Source organism: Apodemus sylvaticus, chromosome X (genome assembly GCF_947179515.1).
Source record: "Apodemus sylvaticus chromosome X, mApoSyl1.1, whole genome shotgun sequence".
NCBI lineage: Eukaryota > Metazoa > Chordata > Mammalia > Rodentia > Muridae > Apodemus > Apodemus sylvaticus.
The window spans coordinates 17778037-17792244 of NC_067495.1; positions in this window are offsets into that span (position 1 = coordinate 17778037).

Genomic DNA, 14208 nt, shown 5'->3' on the forward strand with positions numbered 1-14208 from the left:
AGGCAGAGAGGCAGAAAGGCAAAGACAGAGAGGCAGAGAGGCAGAGAGGCAGAGAAGCCAAGAGGCAGAGAGGCAGAGAGACAGAGAGGCAGAGAGGTAGAGAGATAGAGAGATAGAGAGGCAGAGGCAGAGAGACAGAGAGGTAGAAAGGCAGAGGCAGAGAGGCTGAGACAGAGAGACAGAGGCAGAGAGGCAGAGGCAGAAAGGCAGAGACAGAGAGTCAGAGAGCCCAAGAGACAGAGAGGCAGAGGCAGAGAGACAGAGGCAGAGAGACAGAGAGACAGAGAGGTAGAGAGGCAGAGAGGCAGAGACAGAGAGACAGAGAGACAGAGGCAGAGAGGCAGAGGCAGAAAGGCAGAGACAGAGAGGCAGAGAGACAGAGAGACAGAGAGGCAGAGAGGCAGAAAGGCAGAGGCAGAGAGACAGAGGCAGAGAGGCAGAGAGACAGAGGCAAATGGCTCTCTGTAAGGTTGGTACTGGCCTGGTTTACATAGCAACTTTCAGACCAAGCTAGACTACATTGGGAGACTTTGTCTCAAAAAACAGCAATAAAAAAAGAAGAAAGAGGAGAGGAGAGGGGAGGGGAGGGGAGAGGAGGGGAGGGGAGAGGAGGAGAGGGGAGAGGAGGGGAGGGGAGGGGGGAAGGGAGAGGAATGGGGAGGGGAGGGGAGGGGAAGAGAGGAGAGGAGAGGAGAGACAAGTTAAAAGTCTTTCAGGGCTGGCGAGATGGTTTACTGGATAATGTGCTTTACCCACCATCTTGAGAATGGAAGTTTTGATCCCCAGGACTCAAGTCAAAGCTGAGCAGTTCTGGTGGCTGCCTGTAATCTCAGAGGCAGGGACAGGTTTCCCAGGGCAAACCAAACTAATTAAGTTGGTGAACTCTGGTTCAATCATCAGGTTCTACCTGAATAAAGTGGAGAGCAATCAAGGAAAACAGCCATTGGGAACATCAGGCCTCCACATTTATGAGGAAACAAATATAGGAGCATGCACGTGTACCTGCACGCATGTTGCATGAATCGTTCTGGAATAAGCACTCCAACCCCAATGAGAGCACAAGAAAGGAGTTACCAGTGGACCAAAGCCAGGGCCGCTCCGGAAAGGCTTTGAGGCTGGGTCCAGTTTACAATCTCATTTTCTACTCTGAAATGACAAGGTGGGGGCAGGAAGGCAAGCAAGAGTTTACAGAAGCATATGTGGCAGTCAGCAGGTTGGTTGTTAAGGGCAACAGCTCATTATTTCAGCTATTTTTCCAGGTCACTGTGTTCTACATGGCAAGTGACATCATGCTAGATAAATACTGTACAAGCAGTGCTTTAGGTAAACTGAATATATCAGTAAATCAAGATCTAATAATTGGTCTTTTCTACCTTATTCTACTTCACATACACACGTATATGAACATGCATACACACCACACACAAAAAACTAATAAAATATACAACATTTTCAAGTATACAAGTTTATGACTTCTCTGTTCCTCTGGAGGAAGCTCTTTTTCTGTTTTTGAGATTATAATTATATCATTTTCCCCTTCTCTTCCCTCTCCAAGTCCTCCCATATACCTTTCAAATTCATGGCCTCTTTTTCATTTAATTGTTATTATATGCATATATGTAACATGTCTGGAGGCCATTACTGGTAAGCACAACCGATCAAAAGGCAGAGAACAAGATCTCGTGTGATGGATGACCAGTCCCAACTGATACAGATCGACAACACAAGTCGTGCATCTAAATCCTCCACACACAAAATAGGAGCATCTAGCAAAGGCTGAGTTCCGCAAAACTGAGAAGGATCGACAGAGTGCTGAATCCTGTATCTGCTTTACTCACCAAATACTAGAAACCCCAGGGATTCAATTCTTATTCTTACCAGAAAAAATCCTTAATGGTGAAAAGTCCTGTAAGTGAACAAAAGCATCCATCTTGTAAAACATTAAGGAACCAAGAGTGGAGTTATAACTTATGAACACAGTATCTGGAGGGGAGGCTTTTACTTGAGGCTCAGATGTGATAACTCTGGAGGTGAGAAGAAGCCTTTCGGCATACCATCTGTGCAGTGACCATCCTCAGACCTTGATAAAACATCAGCAATCTGTAACAGAAAAACTGTGGACCACATGTCTGATGAATCTTTCCCACCCCCCCCTTTTTAAAATTAGATATTTTCATTATTTACATAGCAAATATTATCCCCTTTCTATGTCATGATGAGTCTTAATCAGAAAGGCAGGCTTATTAATAACAAAAAAATCCATAAAATAAGTTGCTGAAGAAATACTGTGAGTAATTGGTTCATGCTAATCCAAGCCTCGTATATTTCTTTGGTAAGGGTTTTTTTTTTTTCACCTATAATTCTTGCTTTTTGTTATCATTGGAATGTTTTCTTTAAAAATAACAATGGGTACAATGTAATCACAATGAATAAGCTATAAGTAGATCAGGCATTAGAAGAGGGTGCCTATTCCTTTGTAGTGAATTTCTACCTTTTGCTGAGTAACACTAGTACATAATTTAGTACTCTGTAAAACATTCCGATTGTTTCTGAATGCAGTCTTTGTTAGATGCTCTTTTTCCCCCTGGGGCTGAATGTATTCTATGCTTTACTTCTTAGCAATTATTATATATACATATATAATTTTTTTACGCATTTGCTCTTACTTCATGGAAAACAGAGGTAATTGAAGATATTTCTGTGGCATTGTGGACAAGAATAAATATCAATGTTGGCAAGATAGGGTCAAGAAGCTTCTTTTCCAGGCTTGTACTGAGACAGGAGACATGACTGTCTACATCTAAACTACACAAGAACAGTAACAACAGACATGCCCAAGTAAATGAGGAGAAAGAGCATGAGGCCCCAGCACTAAACAAACAAATATAGGCAACTAAGAAATGCTGAGGGCAGGAGAAACAGTCTTTCCCAGGTAAGAGCACAGCAGTTGACTATCCAGTATCAATGATTAGCCCTGAAAACACACCTAATAGTATAATTATATGAACTAATCTGGTTGTGTTCATATATTTAGGAATATATAAGTGTGTGTGTGGGGGGGGCAGTTAAAAAGAGGCCAAGAATTAGAGAGAGAACAAGGGGTTCATAGGAGGGGTTGCAGGGAGGAAAAGAAGGAGGTAATATAATTACATAATTTCAAAAATAATTTATTATAAAAAGCCAGTCCTATTTATGTGGAATATAGAGATATATAAAGACAAACAGAGATAGACTAGAGACCTTTTAAGAACTTAGAAACAGGTTCTCAAGAGCCATAGAGAATAGGGGTAGGAACACAGAATTCTTGTTTGAGATACTTAGGCAGTGTTGCATCCAGAAAACCCTGTGAACTCTGCTAAAACCTCAGATAGCTAAATATCCTCATAAACATTTTGTGTTCTGTTTTTTGTACATTCCTTTAACAGACACGTGCTGAATGCTTACTATACTGTACAATGTTTTAGATTGCTAGGGATACAAAAGAGGACAAATAACACAAGAGCACAGTTCTTGAAGAACTCTAAGTCTTTTAAGAGGACAGGCACGGGTTTCATGATAGGACAGAAAGACTGTAAGAGCCAAAGGTGATGGATGACTTTGAGAAAATAGTATTTTCTAGATATGGCAGGGTAATTACACATATGAAGTTACAGCTGTCAGGACAGCACACCCAAGGCATGCATGAGCTCAAGACACAGAGTCCCAGCATGGTGAGGGGAGGTGGGCACAAGCCCTGCCCCAGCTGAGGGGCTACCGGCAATGGGTCATTTTCTTTAATATGGCCGCACGTAGACTAACCAGGTTTCACTGTAGGACCACACAAATGAGAGCACTTGAGTAGCACAGATTGGACTTGATTTAAAAAAAAAAAAAAAAAAGGAGTACACAAGGTTGGAAGGAGTAGGAAGGGGTGTCTGGGAGGGGTTAGGAGAGGGCAGTGAATACGATCAAAATATATTGTACAAAATCCTAAAAGAACTAATACAAGTAAGAAATAATAAAATGACTGTAAAGTAACAATACCAGCAGCAAGAAAAGGGACAGGATTATAGATGGAATCAAGAAGGCACCGAGGAGGAAAAGCTTGTATCACATGGAAACAAAATAAGGATACCCTCCCTCCACTTTTTGCTTTGCCCCAACCCCCAAATCCATCAGGCACTCTCTGTCCTGCTACAGACATCTCTCTGGTCAGGGAAACAAGTAGGCTTAACATCAGATCTTCGCTTCACCCTCAGCTCCTCCCAATCCAACCCCCTAGTCTCATCCCTAGCTCTACATGAGAGCACTTGCTTAGGCCTCCCCCTGCCCTGTCCCCATCTCCAGTGGATCCCATAGAAGCCCCTTAAAATCCCTCCTACATACCTCTGCTATGCCCAGTCCTCAACTCCAGCAGGCATGCCCTGAAAATCCACAGGCCACACTGGGCAGATAAACAAGTTGGCTAATTACAAAACTTCATCCCTCCCTCTGCTCCTTCAAGTCTAATCCCCAGTCTCATCACCAGCTCTGCAGCAGAATGCCTGCAGCAGTCTCTCTTTCCCTCTATTGCCAGTGGATCATACAGACCTTTTTGCAAACTTCCTTCCACTCAACATGGCTTTGTCCCATCCCTCAACCCAAGAAGGCAACCCTGAGAACCCACAGGCCATTCTGACAAGGGGAGCAAGTTGGCTTAACTGCAGATCTTCACCTCTTCCTCCATTTCATGAAGTGTAATCCCCATTCTCATCCCCAGCAGACCCTCCCAGGGTCTGTATGATCCACTGTAGCAAACTCTCTGTTGTGGCCTCACCCTGATTTCCTCCCTCCTTGGAACCCTGAACTTCCCCTAGCCCACGCCCATTCCCAAATGCCATGTCCCAATACTCAGAAACATGTTTTACCTAAAATCCCCAGTACCTGCGACTAACAGGACCCTGGATGATTTCCCTACCAGGCAACACACAGCCACCACACTCTCTTAACAACCAGAAAGGAAACAGAAACCAAAGAACAAAACGTCTACCCAACAGAGACAAGACCAGATATCAGGACCCAGAATAACAATCTTCACAGTCCCAGATGGCTAAAGGCTAGCTTAAAAACACAATAATAGCCAGGAGAATATGTCTCCACTAGAGCCCAGTGACATTACCTAGCTAGCAGCCTCTGAATGTTCTAACATGGCTAAAGTCCAAGAAAGAGACCTTTAAACAGTCTATAAGCATATGATAGAAGTCCTTGAAGAAGAAAAAAATAAATCCAGGAAAACACAAACAATGGAAAGAAATAAAGAAAGCTGTTCAAAACCTAAAAGTAAAAACAAAATCAATAAAGAAAACCAAAACTGAGATAAAGCTCAAAATGAAAAATTTAGGAACTTGAACAGGAAGCATAGAGACAAGGCTCAGCAACAGAATACAAGAGATGGAAGAGAGAACGTCAGGCTTTGACAACATAACAGAAGAAACAGATACCTCAGTCAAAGAAAAGGTTAAATTGTGAAAAAAAAAAAAAACCTAACATAAAACATCTAGGATATCTGGGACACTACAAAAGAACTACATCTAACAATAATGGATATGGAGGAAAGAAAGTACCCAGATCAAAGGCATAGAAAATATTTTCAATAAAACCATAGCAGAAAATTTCCCCAATTAAGGGATGAGATGGCTATCAAAGTAGAAACAAACAGGAAAAAAACCTAGATCAAAGGAACAGAAAGTATTCCCCCAGGGATAGAAAATTTCCCTAAACCTAAAGAAGGAGATGCTTATTAAAGTACAAAAAGCATACAAAACACCAGTTAGACTGAACCAGAAAAGAAAATCCCCTTGCTATATAATAATCAAACCAGTAACCATGCAGAACAACATTAACAACAGCAACAAGAGAATATTAAAAGCTGAAAGGGAAAAAGACGAAGTGATATATAAAGGTCAATCTATTAAAATCACACCTGACTTCTCAACAGAGGCTCGAAAATATGTTGTAGAATCTCAGAGACCACAAATGTCAGCCCAGATGACTAAGCAAAACTTTCAATCACAATAGATGGAGAAGATAAGATGTTCAATCATAAAACTAAATTTAAGCAACATCTATCTTCAAATATAGCCCTACAGAAGATATTGGAAGGTAAATTCTAACCTTATAAGTTAAGTGCATCCAAGAAAACACAGGAAATAATGCCAGATCGGGGAAGTCAAAAGAAGAGAATACACACACACACCAACACCAACATCAACAAGAGCAACAAATAACAGGAATGAAACAGGAATGAAAAAAATGTAGTCACTGGCATCTCTCAACAGCAATTGTGTCAATTTCTCAATAAAGACACAGACTAACAGAATGTATGCAAAATAAAAAACAGGATCCATCCTTCTGCTGCATCCAACAAATGCTCTTTAGCACCAAGGATAGACATCGCCTCAAGGTAAAGTTTGGGCTAGAAAAAGATATTCCAAACTAATGAACCTAAGAAACAAGCTGGTATAGTCATTTTAATATCTTACAAAATAGAGTTGAAACCAAAATTGATCAGAAGAGATAGGGAAGGACACTACATACTCACCAAAGGAAAAAAAGCCATCAAGAAAACCCTGCAATTGCTAACATCCATGCCCCAAACACAAGGGTTTGTAAAGGAAACCCTATTACAGCTTAAATCACACACCGACTATCACATACCAATAGGGGGAGCCTGCAATACCCAATTCTCACCAACATACAGGTCAAAAACTAAACAGAATGGTGGAGAAAAGTGCCATTGTAAACCAAATGGTCCGAACAGATATGTACAGAAGATTTCACCCAAACACAAAAGAGTAGACCTTCTAATCAGCAGCTCATAGAACTTTTCCCAAAACTGACCACATTCTTGAACACAAAGAGAGTCTCAAGAGATACAAGAAAATCAAAATAACCCCCTGCACCCTATCTGACCAACTTGGATTAAAGCAACAACAGAAGCCTTTCAAACTCTTGCAAACTAAACAACTCAGTTTAGTAAAAACAGCCATCTGACCAAAAGCAATGTACAAATTCTTCACACATCTTGACAGGTATTTTCAGTTTCATATGGAAACACACACACACACACACACACACAGAGCCAGGATAATTAAAACAATCTACTAGATGTCTCACCATTTCTGATTTCAAATTATATGATAGAGTTACAGTGTCTCTTCACAGCAACGGAAACCATAACTAAACATATAGTAATAAAAACATCCTGGTTTAGGTACAAAGTAGATATATAGCCAAGGGAACAGAGTAGAGGGTCTGATCCTTGTGCTTCATACTCCAGGCTTCCTAACCTGTGAGCTTCCAAGTTCTCCTGACTCCACCTTCCATTTCACTGTAGGAATGCTGGATTTACAGCCGCCTACCACTGTGTCCAGCATTTGATGAGGGCTCCGGGACTCAAACTCCAGTCATTAGGCTAGCTCAGCTAATGCTTGTATCCACTAAGCTATTTCCCTGGCTTGACGGTAAGAGTTTCTAAAACTTATTTTTAGATGTATTTTTATCTTATCTATGTGAGTAGTTTACCTGCAAGTATGTCTACATATCACATGTGTGTAGTTTCTGTGGAAGCCAGAAGAAGGCATTGGATCCTCTGGAACTATAGTTCCGACTGGTCTTAAGCTATCATGTGGGTGTTAGAAATTGAATCTGGTGGGTTCTCTGCAAGAGCAACAAGTGCTTTTTTTTCTTTTTTCTTTTTTATTCGATATAATTTATTTACATTTCAAATGATTTCCCCTTTTCTAGTCCCCCCACTCCCCGAAAGTCCCGTAAGCCCCCTTCTCTTCCCCTGTCCTCCCATCCACCCCTTCCCACTTCCCCGTTCTGGTTTTGCTGAATACTGTTTCACTGAGTCTTTCCCATCTCTCTCTCTAGCCCACAGTATTTTTAATGAGATATGTAGCTCTAGGTAACATAAAACTCCGCTCTGTAGACCAGCCTGGCTTTGAAATCAGAGAGATCTTTCCACCACTGTTTCCCCGAGTTCTGGGATTAAAAGAGTGGGCTACTATACTGGACAAAGTAAGATATTTTTTATTAGGTTAAATTACTTATAAAAGAAAGTATTTTTCTTAGCCTTCTATGTAACATCTTACCTCCAATACCAAGTTTATAGACCTGTGAAACAATTTTTATAAGACAGTGAGTTGGAAAAGACTGAACTTTGAAATTTCATCCATACCTAATCAAAGATCACAAGTGAACTCCCAGTATTACTACCATTTTAAGAACATCATTTGCTAACACTGATAAGGAAAGGCGTATAGATATAAAGAGTCAAGGACTTCATGGGAAAAGCTGTTAGAGACCTAACTGCCACTTCTGAATGAATGGCCTGGGTATCAAGTAATTTTACCAGCTTGTTCTACCAAATCTTACAAGGACAGATGTTTTATTTAAGTTAACCTAGAAATCGCAGACCAATTTCACAAGAATGAGGAACACACCCGAAACAGGTTTATAAGGAACCCTGAGAAGAGATTACTTGCTGACATTTACTGTAGAATCTGTGTATGTATTACAGCCAACAAAAGAGAAAGAAACAAGTGAGTCTAAACCAGAGTGCCCAAAGTGCTCCATGTATCTTTTGCAACTCTGATTTGTCACAAACTATCGACACTATCATTAATTGCTGCAACTTTTAGAGGAAATAGGTGATAATGTGTATAAGAATCTTTTAAAACTTCCTATCCAGAGGGATACAAACAAAAACAAAAGCTGGGGAAGGAGATTAGTAGGAAACGGGTAGACAGGGGAGGGAGAAAGATAAGAGTGTGGGGATGAGAACAGTCAGAAGGCAAGGCATTTATGAAATTGCTAAAGAACAAATTTAAGTTATAAAATGTTGATATACTTTAATCGAATAATAGCATTCCTAAAAAACAAGAGTAATATTTGTGTATTAAAAGTAGTGATTGTGTGTAATTATGTAAATATACAAAACTGTTGAATTGTGTATTTAACATGAGTTAAGTGCTTTTTAATTAGCTTATAAACTAATGGTTTCCTTCTGGTACTTTCACACATACTTTGCCTTGACTGATTCTACACTCCTTCCTTCCCATCTCTAGGACCCTCTATTTCCCTGCCGTACCCTTTTACATCCAATATTCCCCTTCTACTTTAATAACTCATGTGTTCTACTATCTTCCACACCCCACCTCTTTTTTTTAAGTCTCTGAGAGTTGCTCCTTTTTTAAATTATTTTCTAATTATTTTTTGTTTACATTCCAAACGCTTTCCCCTTTCCCAGTTCGCCCCTCCCCATATGTCCCATAAGCCTTCTATACATTCATTCTCCAATCACCTCCCTCCTTTTTCTCTGTCCTGTTACTCCCCTACAATGCTGGAACAGGCCTTTCCAGGATCAGGGCCCTCTCCTTACTTCTTCATGGGAGTCATTTGATATGCTACTTGTGCCTTGGGTATTCAGGGATTCTGGACTAGTTAATATTCACTTATCAGTGATTGCATTCCATGTGTATTCTTTTGTGATTGGGTTATCTCACTCAGGATGATATTTTCCAGTTCCGACCATTTGCCTAAGAATTTCATGAATTCATTGTTTCTAATTGCTGAATAGTACTCCATTGTGTAAATATACCACATTTTCTGTATCCATTCCTCCATTGAGGGACATCTGGGTTCTTTCCAGCTTCTGGCTATTATAAATAAGGCTGCTATGAACATAATGGAGCATGTGTCCTTATTACATGCCAGGGAATCCTCTGGGTATATGACCAGGAGTGGTATAGCAGGATCCTCCAGTACACACCCCACCTCTTGAAGCTTCCTATTCTCTTCCTAACTTCATGGTTTATAAATTATGCTTTAATACGCTGCCGGAAAATTCAGACTAAAAACAATATAAAACACACACAATACTTTGAGTGCTAGGATAGTCATTGATGTGTAACTAACTGCACTATAAATAACTGAAAGAGCCAGTTCACTATGAAGTCTATTCAACTGCACATCATCAGAATATATATACATGTACATATACATACATACATACATACATACATACATACATACATGCATATATTGTGAGGTTGATATCAGAAATGCAGACATGAATGGCACCCTGCCTCTGAACAAGGAGAAATTCTCAGGCAGGCAGGACACAGAACAAGTTAATCCAAGTAGATGAGGAATTGTGGAAAGGAGTTAGGTAAGTATTCCCTGAGTAAGTACCATATAGACCTGACAATGGATCTAGGTCTGTTCTCCAGACAGAATGGTCTTGCAGAGAGATGAAAATTACATAACCACCAGACAAAAGGGACACAGAGGAGGGTAAGATGGGAGAGGAGGAAGTGATAGGAAAGGGAAGCGAGGGGAAGAGGAAGCCACTCATCCTCAAATACTCCCCTGGACCAAGAAGAGGACAAAGCGGGCCTTGAGCTACCATGTGGGTGCTGGGAATTTAATCTGGGTTCTCTGCATGAGCTATAAGTGCCCTTAACTATGAAACCACTACTCTATCCCCCAATACTTTTTTCCTGAGTCAGAGACTCAGTATGTTGTAAATGGAACTTTTAATCTACAGATGTAATTGTCATCTCAGAGGCTTACTGCCTCTGATCTGCTATCCTAGGCCAAGTCCTGGAAGCTTCTACCCTCCGTATAATATAATCTAGGCCTAGAATGTTTTCAGCCTCTGAGACTTGCTGCTGAATAAGCTCACCCTTTGCAGTTCCTTTTGAACTCTGGCTGGCTAGATCAACTCGGCTCTTTTGGCTCAAACCTCCTCTCAAAACTGACTGGCACAATCTGGCTTCTCTTAGTTTCTCCTGAATTGCTCTTCTTGACATCATACTAACTTTGGCAATAGTGTTCTAATCTTCTGGCTCCTTCTCTTTCTATGGCTTGTTCTCTCTTAAACCTGTCTTTGTACAACTGTCCTGGTAAAAACTGCCTGAATTCTCTCCCATCCCCTTAAGTAGCTTCCTTTTCTTCTCTTTGCTTGTGAGAGTTAGACCTATACTATTCTGTAAAATCTTTCTCTGATTCATCACTTTGTCTACCCCTCAATTAGACATCACTACCAAATTTGGGTGCTTCCTTCTACAAACTAAATTTGCCTTCACTGACTGGGAGTAAAATGTGTGCTAAGGGCTAAACAAAACCACACCTAGAAACATTTTTTTTTTCATTAAATAATACAATCTCAGGGTTCACAGTGTGATCAAATATCCTGCAACACGATACAGTCCTAGATATCTTGAAACTTGCTATGTAGACCAAGCTGGCTTTGAATTTAGAGAGATCTTCCTCCTTTTGTCTCCGAGCTATGTGATTAGAGGCATGAGCTATCACACTGGGCTTGGTAAGATATTTTTAATAGGTATACAAATTATTTACAAAGTAATCTTTCTTAGTCTGCCACATGACCCCTTAGTTTTAACTTAAGAATCCTTCTCAATAACCTGAGAAGCTCCATTTCTACCACTGTATCACTGAATAGTTTTCATCTTCACTATTAGAGACGTGCCAGTCTAGGTGGGTTTTAGCCTCCCAGTCCTTTCTGAAGCATAGGCAGAATAGGGTGGGAGGACTGGAAAACATGTATGTGAATATAAAAAGCCTTTCCCCACCGGCAACCTGCCCTTTTTGAGACAGGATCTTACTGTGTAGCTCTGGCTGTCCTGGAACACTGTCTGTATACCAGAGTGAACCCAAATTTAGAGATCTGCTTGCCTCTGCCTCCAAAGTACTGGGACTAAAGGTGTGTATCACTATGCCCAGCCAGCAAGCCCTTCTATGAGGCCTCTTTTGCTAATGATTTTAGACCCTTCTCAAGTTTCTTAGGATCTGATGGGGGGAGGACAAAAAAATAATTGAGTATGCAGTGTGATAAATTCTGGGAGGAGCTGTGTTTTAAAAGAAGGACTAGAGCTAGTATGGAGTTAGGAAGGGTTTCTCAGGGGTAATAATCTTAGCTCAATGCAGCAAATGGTTCAGTAGAGCACTTTGAGGTCAGAGTTACTACAGATCTAATTATTACATTGACTGACTGATTGCTTGTTTTGTGGGGGGAAGAAGCATGTGGGTCGCAGCACATGTGTGGAAGAGAGAGGTCCATTTGTAGGAGTTGGTTTTCTCTTTCTACCACATGGTTCTTAGGGATTAAACTCAGCCTGGAAAGCACCTTTACCCACCAAGCCATCTTATCTACCCGCTGTATCTCTATTTGACATACTTTCCAAAAGAATTGGAAATCATCTTCAATTGTTAAAAGATGGTTAAATTTTGAAATGTAAATAAAAAATATATCGAATAAAAAAAAGATGGTTAAATACACTGAGATATAGCCACATTTTCCTATTCTATGCAGCAAAAATTTTAGCATTTAGCACACCAATGCTACACAGTATCACACTGCTTGGCAAACAGTCAGTATTTACTACATTAATGAACAAATCCAGACTGGGCAACAAATATTACAAAAAAACATTCTAATAGATGTGCCAGCTAGGTTCATGTCAATTTGATATCAACTAGAGTCATTCTGAAAGAAGAAACCTCAATTGAAAGAATATCCCTACCAGACTGGCTTAGGGGGAAACCTGTAGTACATTTTTTGGATCAATGATTGACAAAGGGTGGAGCTCAATGTGGCCAGTGTCACTCCTGAGCCAGTGGTTCTGGGTGCCACAGAAAGCAGGCTGACAAAGGGGTCAAGGACACAGCAAGAAAACCCACAGAATCAACTACCCTGGCTCATAGTGGCTCACAGAGACTGATCTGACAACTAGGGAGTCTGCGTGAGACTGACTAGGCCTTCTGTATATATGTTACAGTTGTGTAGCTTGGTCTTCTTTATGGGACTCCTAAGAGTAGGAGCAGGAGCTAGCTCTGACTCTTTGGCTAGTTTTTGAGCCCTTTCCTCATACCTGGTTGCCTCCTCTGGCCTTAATACAACAGGAGGTGCCTAGTCTTGCTGCAACTTAATATGCCATGTTTGGTTGCTATCCATGGGAGGCCTGCCCTTTTCTGAAGAGAAAAGAAGTTGTTGTTGAAAGGGAGGCAAGGTGGAGGGGGGACTGGAAGGAGAGGAGGGAGGAGAAACTGTGGTCAGGAGGTAAAACTAAATAAAGGCGAGGAAGGGAGGAAAGGAGAAAGAAGAAAAGAAAAGAAAAGAGAAGGAAAGGAAAGGAAAGGAAAGAGAAAAAAGAAAAGAAAAGAGAAAAAAGAAAAGAGAAGAAAAGAAAAGAAAAGAAAAGAAAAGAAAAATGAAAAGAAAAGCAAAGCAAAGCAAAGCAAGCAGGCTGAGCAAACTAGCAATCTGCACTTCTACACGGCTTCTGTATCAGTTTCTACTTCCAGGTTCCTTCCTTGACTTACCTTAGTGACGGACTGTGATGTGGAAGTGTAAGATGAAATAAACTCTTTCCTTCTCAAGCTGCTTTTGGTCATAGTGTTTTATCACAGCAACAGAGACCCTAATTAAAACAATAAGATACTTCTTAAAGGACTGCTACAGCTAACGACCTAAAAGCTTACAAAAACACAATAATATGAATGACATCCTTACAACAATCCTACAATATATGTGCTATGATAGTCCCATTTTATAGACAAGGAATCAGGAGTTAGGGAACCACACAAACATAATATAACATAAAATAATTTGGGTGAGTCTAACCCCAGAACACATCCTTTCATACTGCCAACTCATCCCAACAATGGGCAAAAAGTAAATCGAGTGGTTCAGACGAGGAAGAGGCAAATGATCAGAAATATATGAAAAGATATCCAATCTTATTAATAATAATCAAAGAAAAACAAGTGAAATCAGAGACCCCTCCCATGTTTAGTGCCTACAACTGTAACAATGATTTCTGCAACTGATAATAGAATTGGTGAATTCTCTTCCCACCCCTCTCTCTCTCACAGACACAGATATAAACATACACACACCACTGGTGGGAAAATATACCATATTCATAGGGCCAAATTAGCAATATCAAAATTGAAATCTCTCTATACCTTTGTATAATTTATTTTATATGTACATATGTGGCAGGGGAACCATAGAACACATGTGGACATTGGAGGAAGCTGGAGTTGGTTCTCTCCTTCCAACTTTACATGGTTTCCAGGAACTGAACTCAGGCTGCCAGGCTTACTCAGCAAACATCTCTGCCTGGTGAGCATTCTCATAGGCCCAGGAATTTTCTTTTT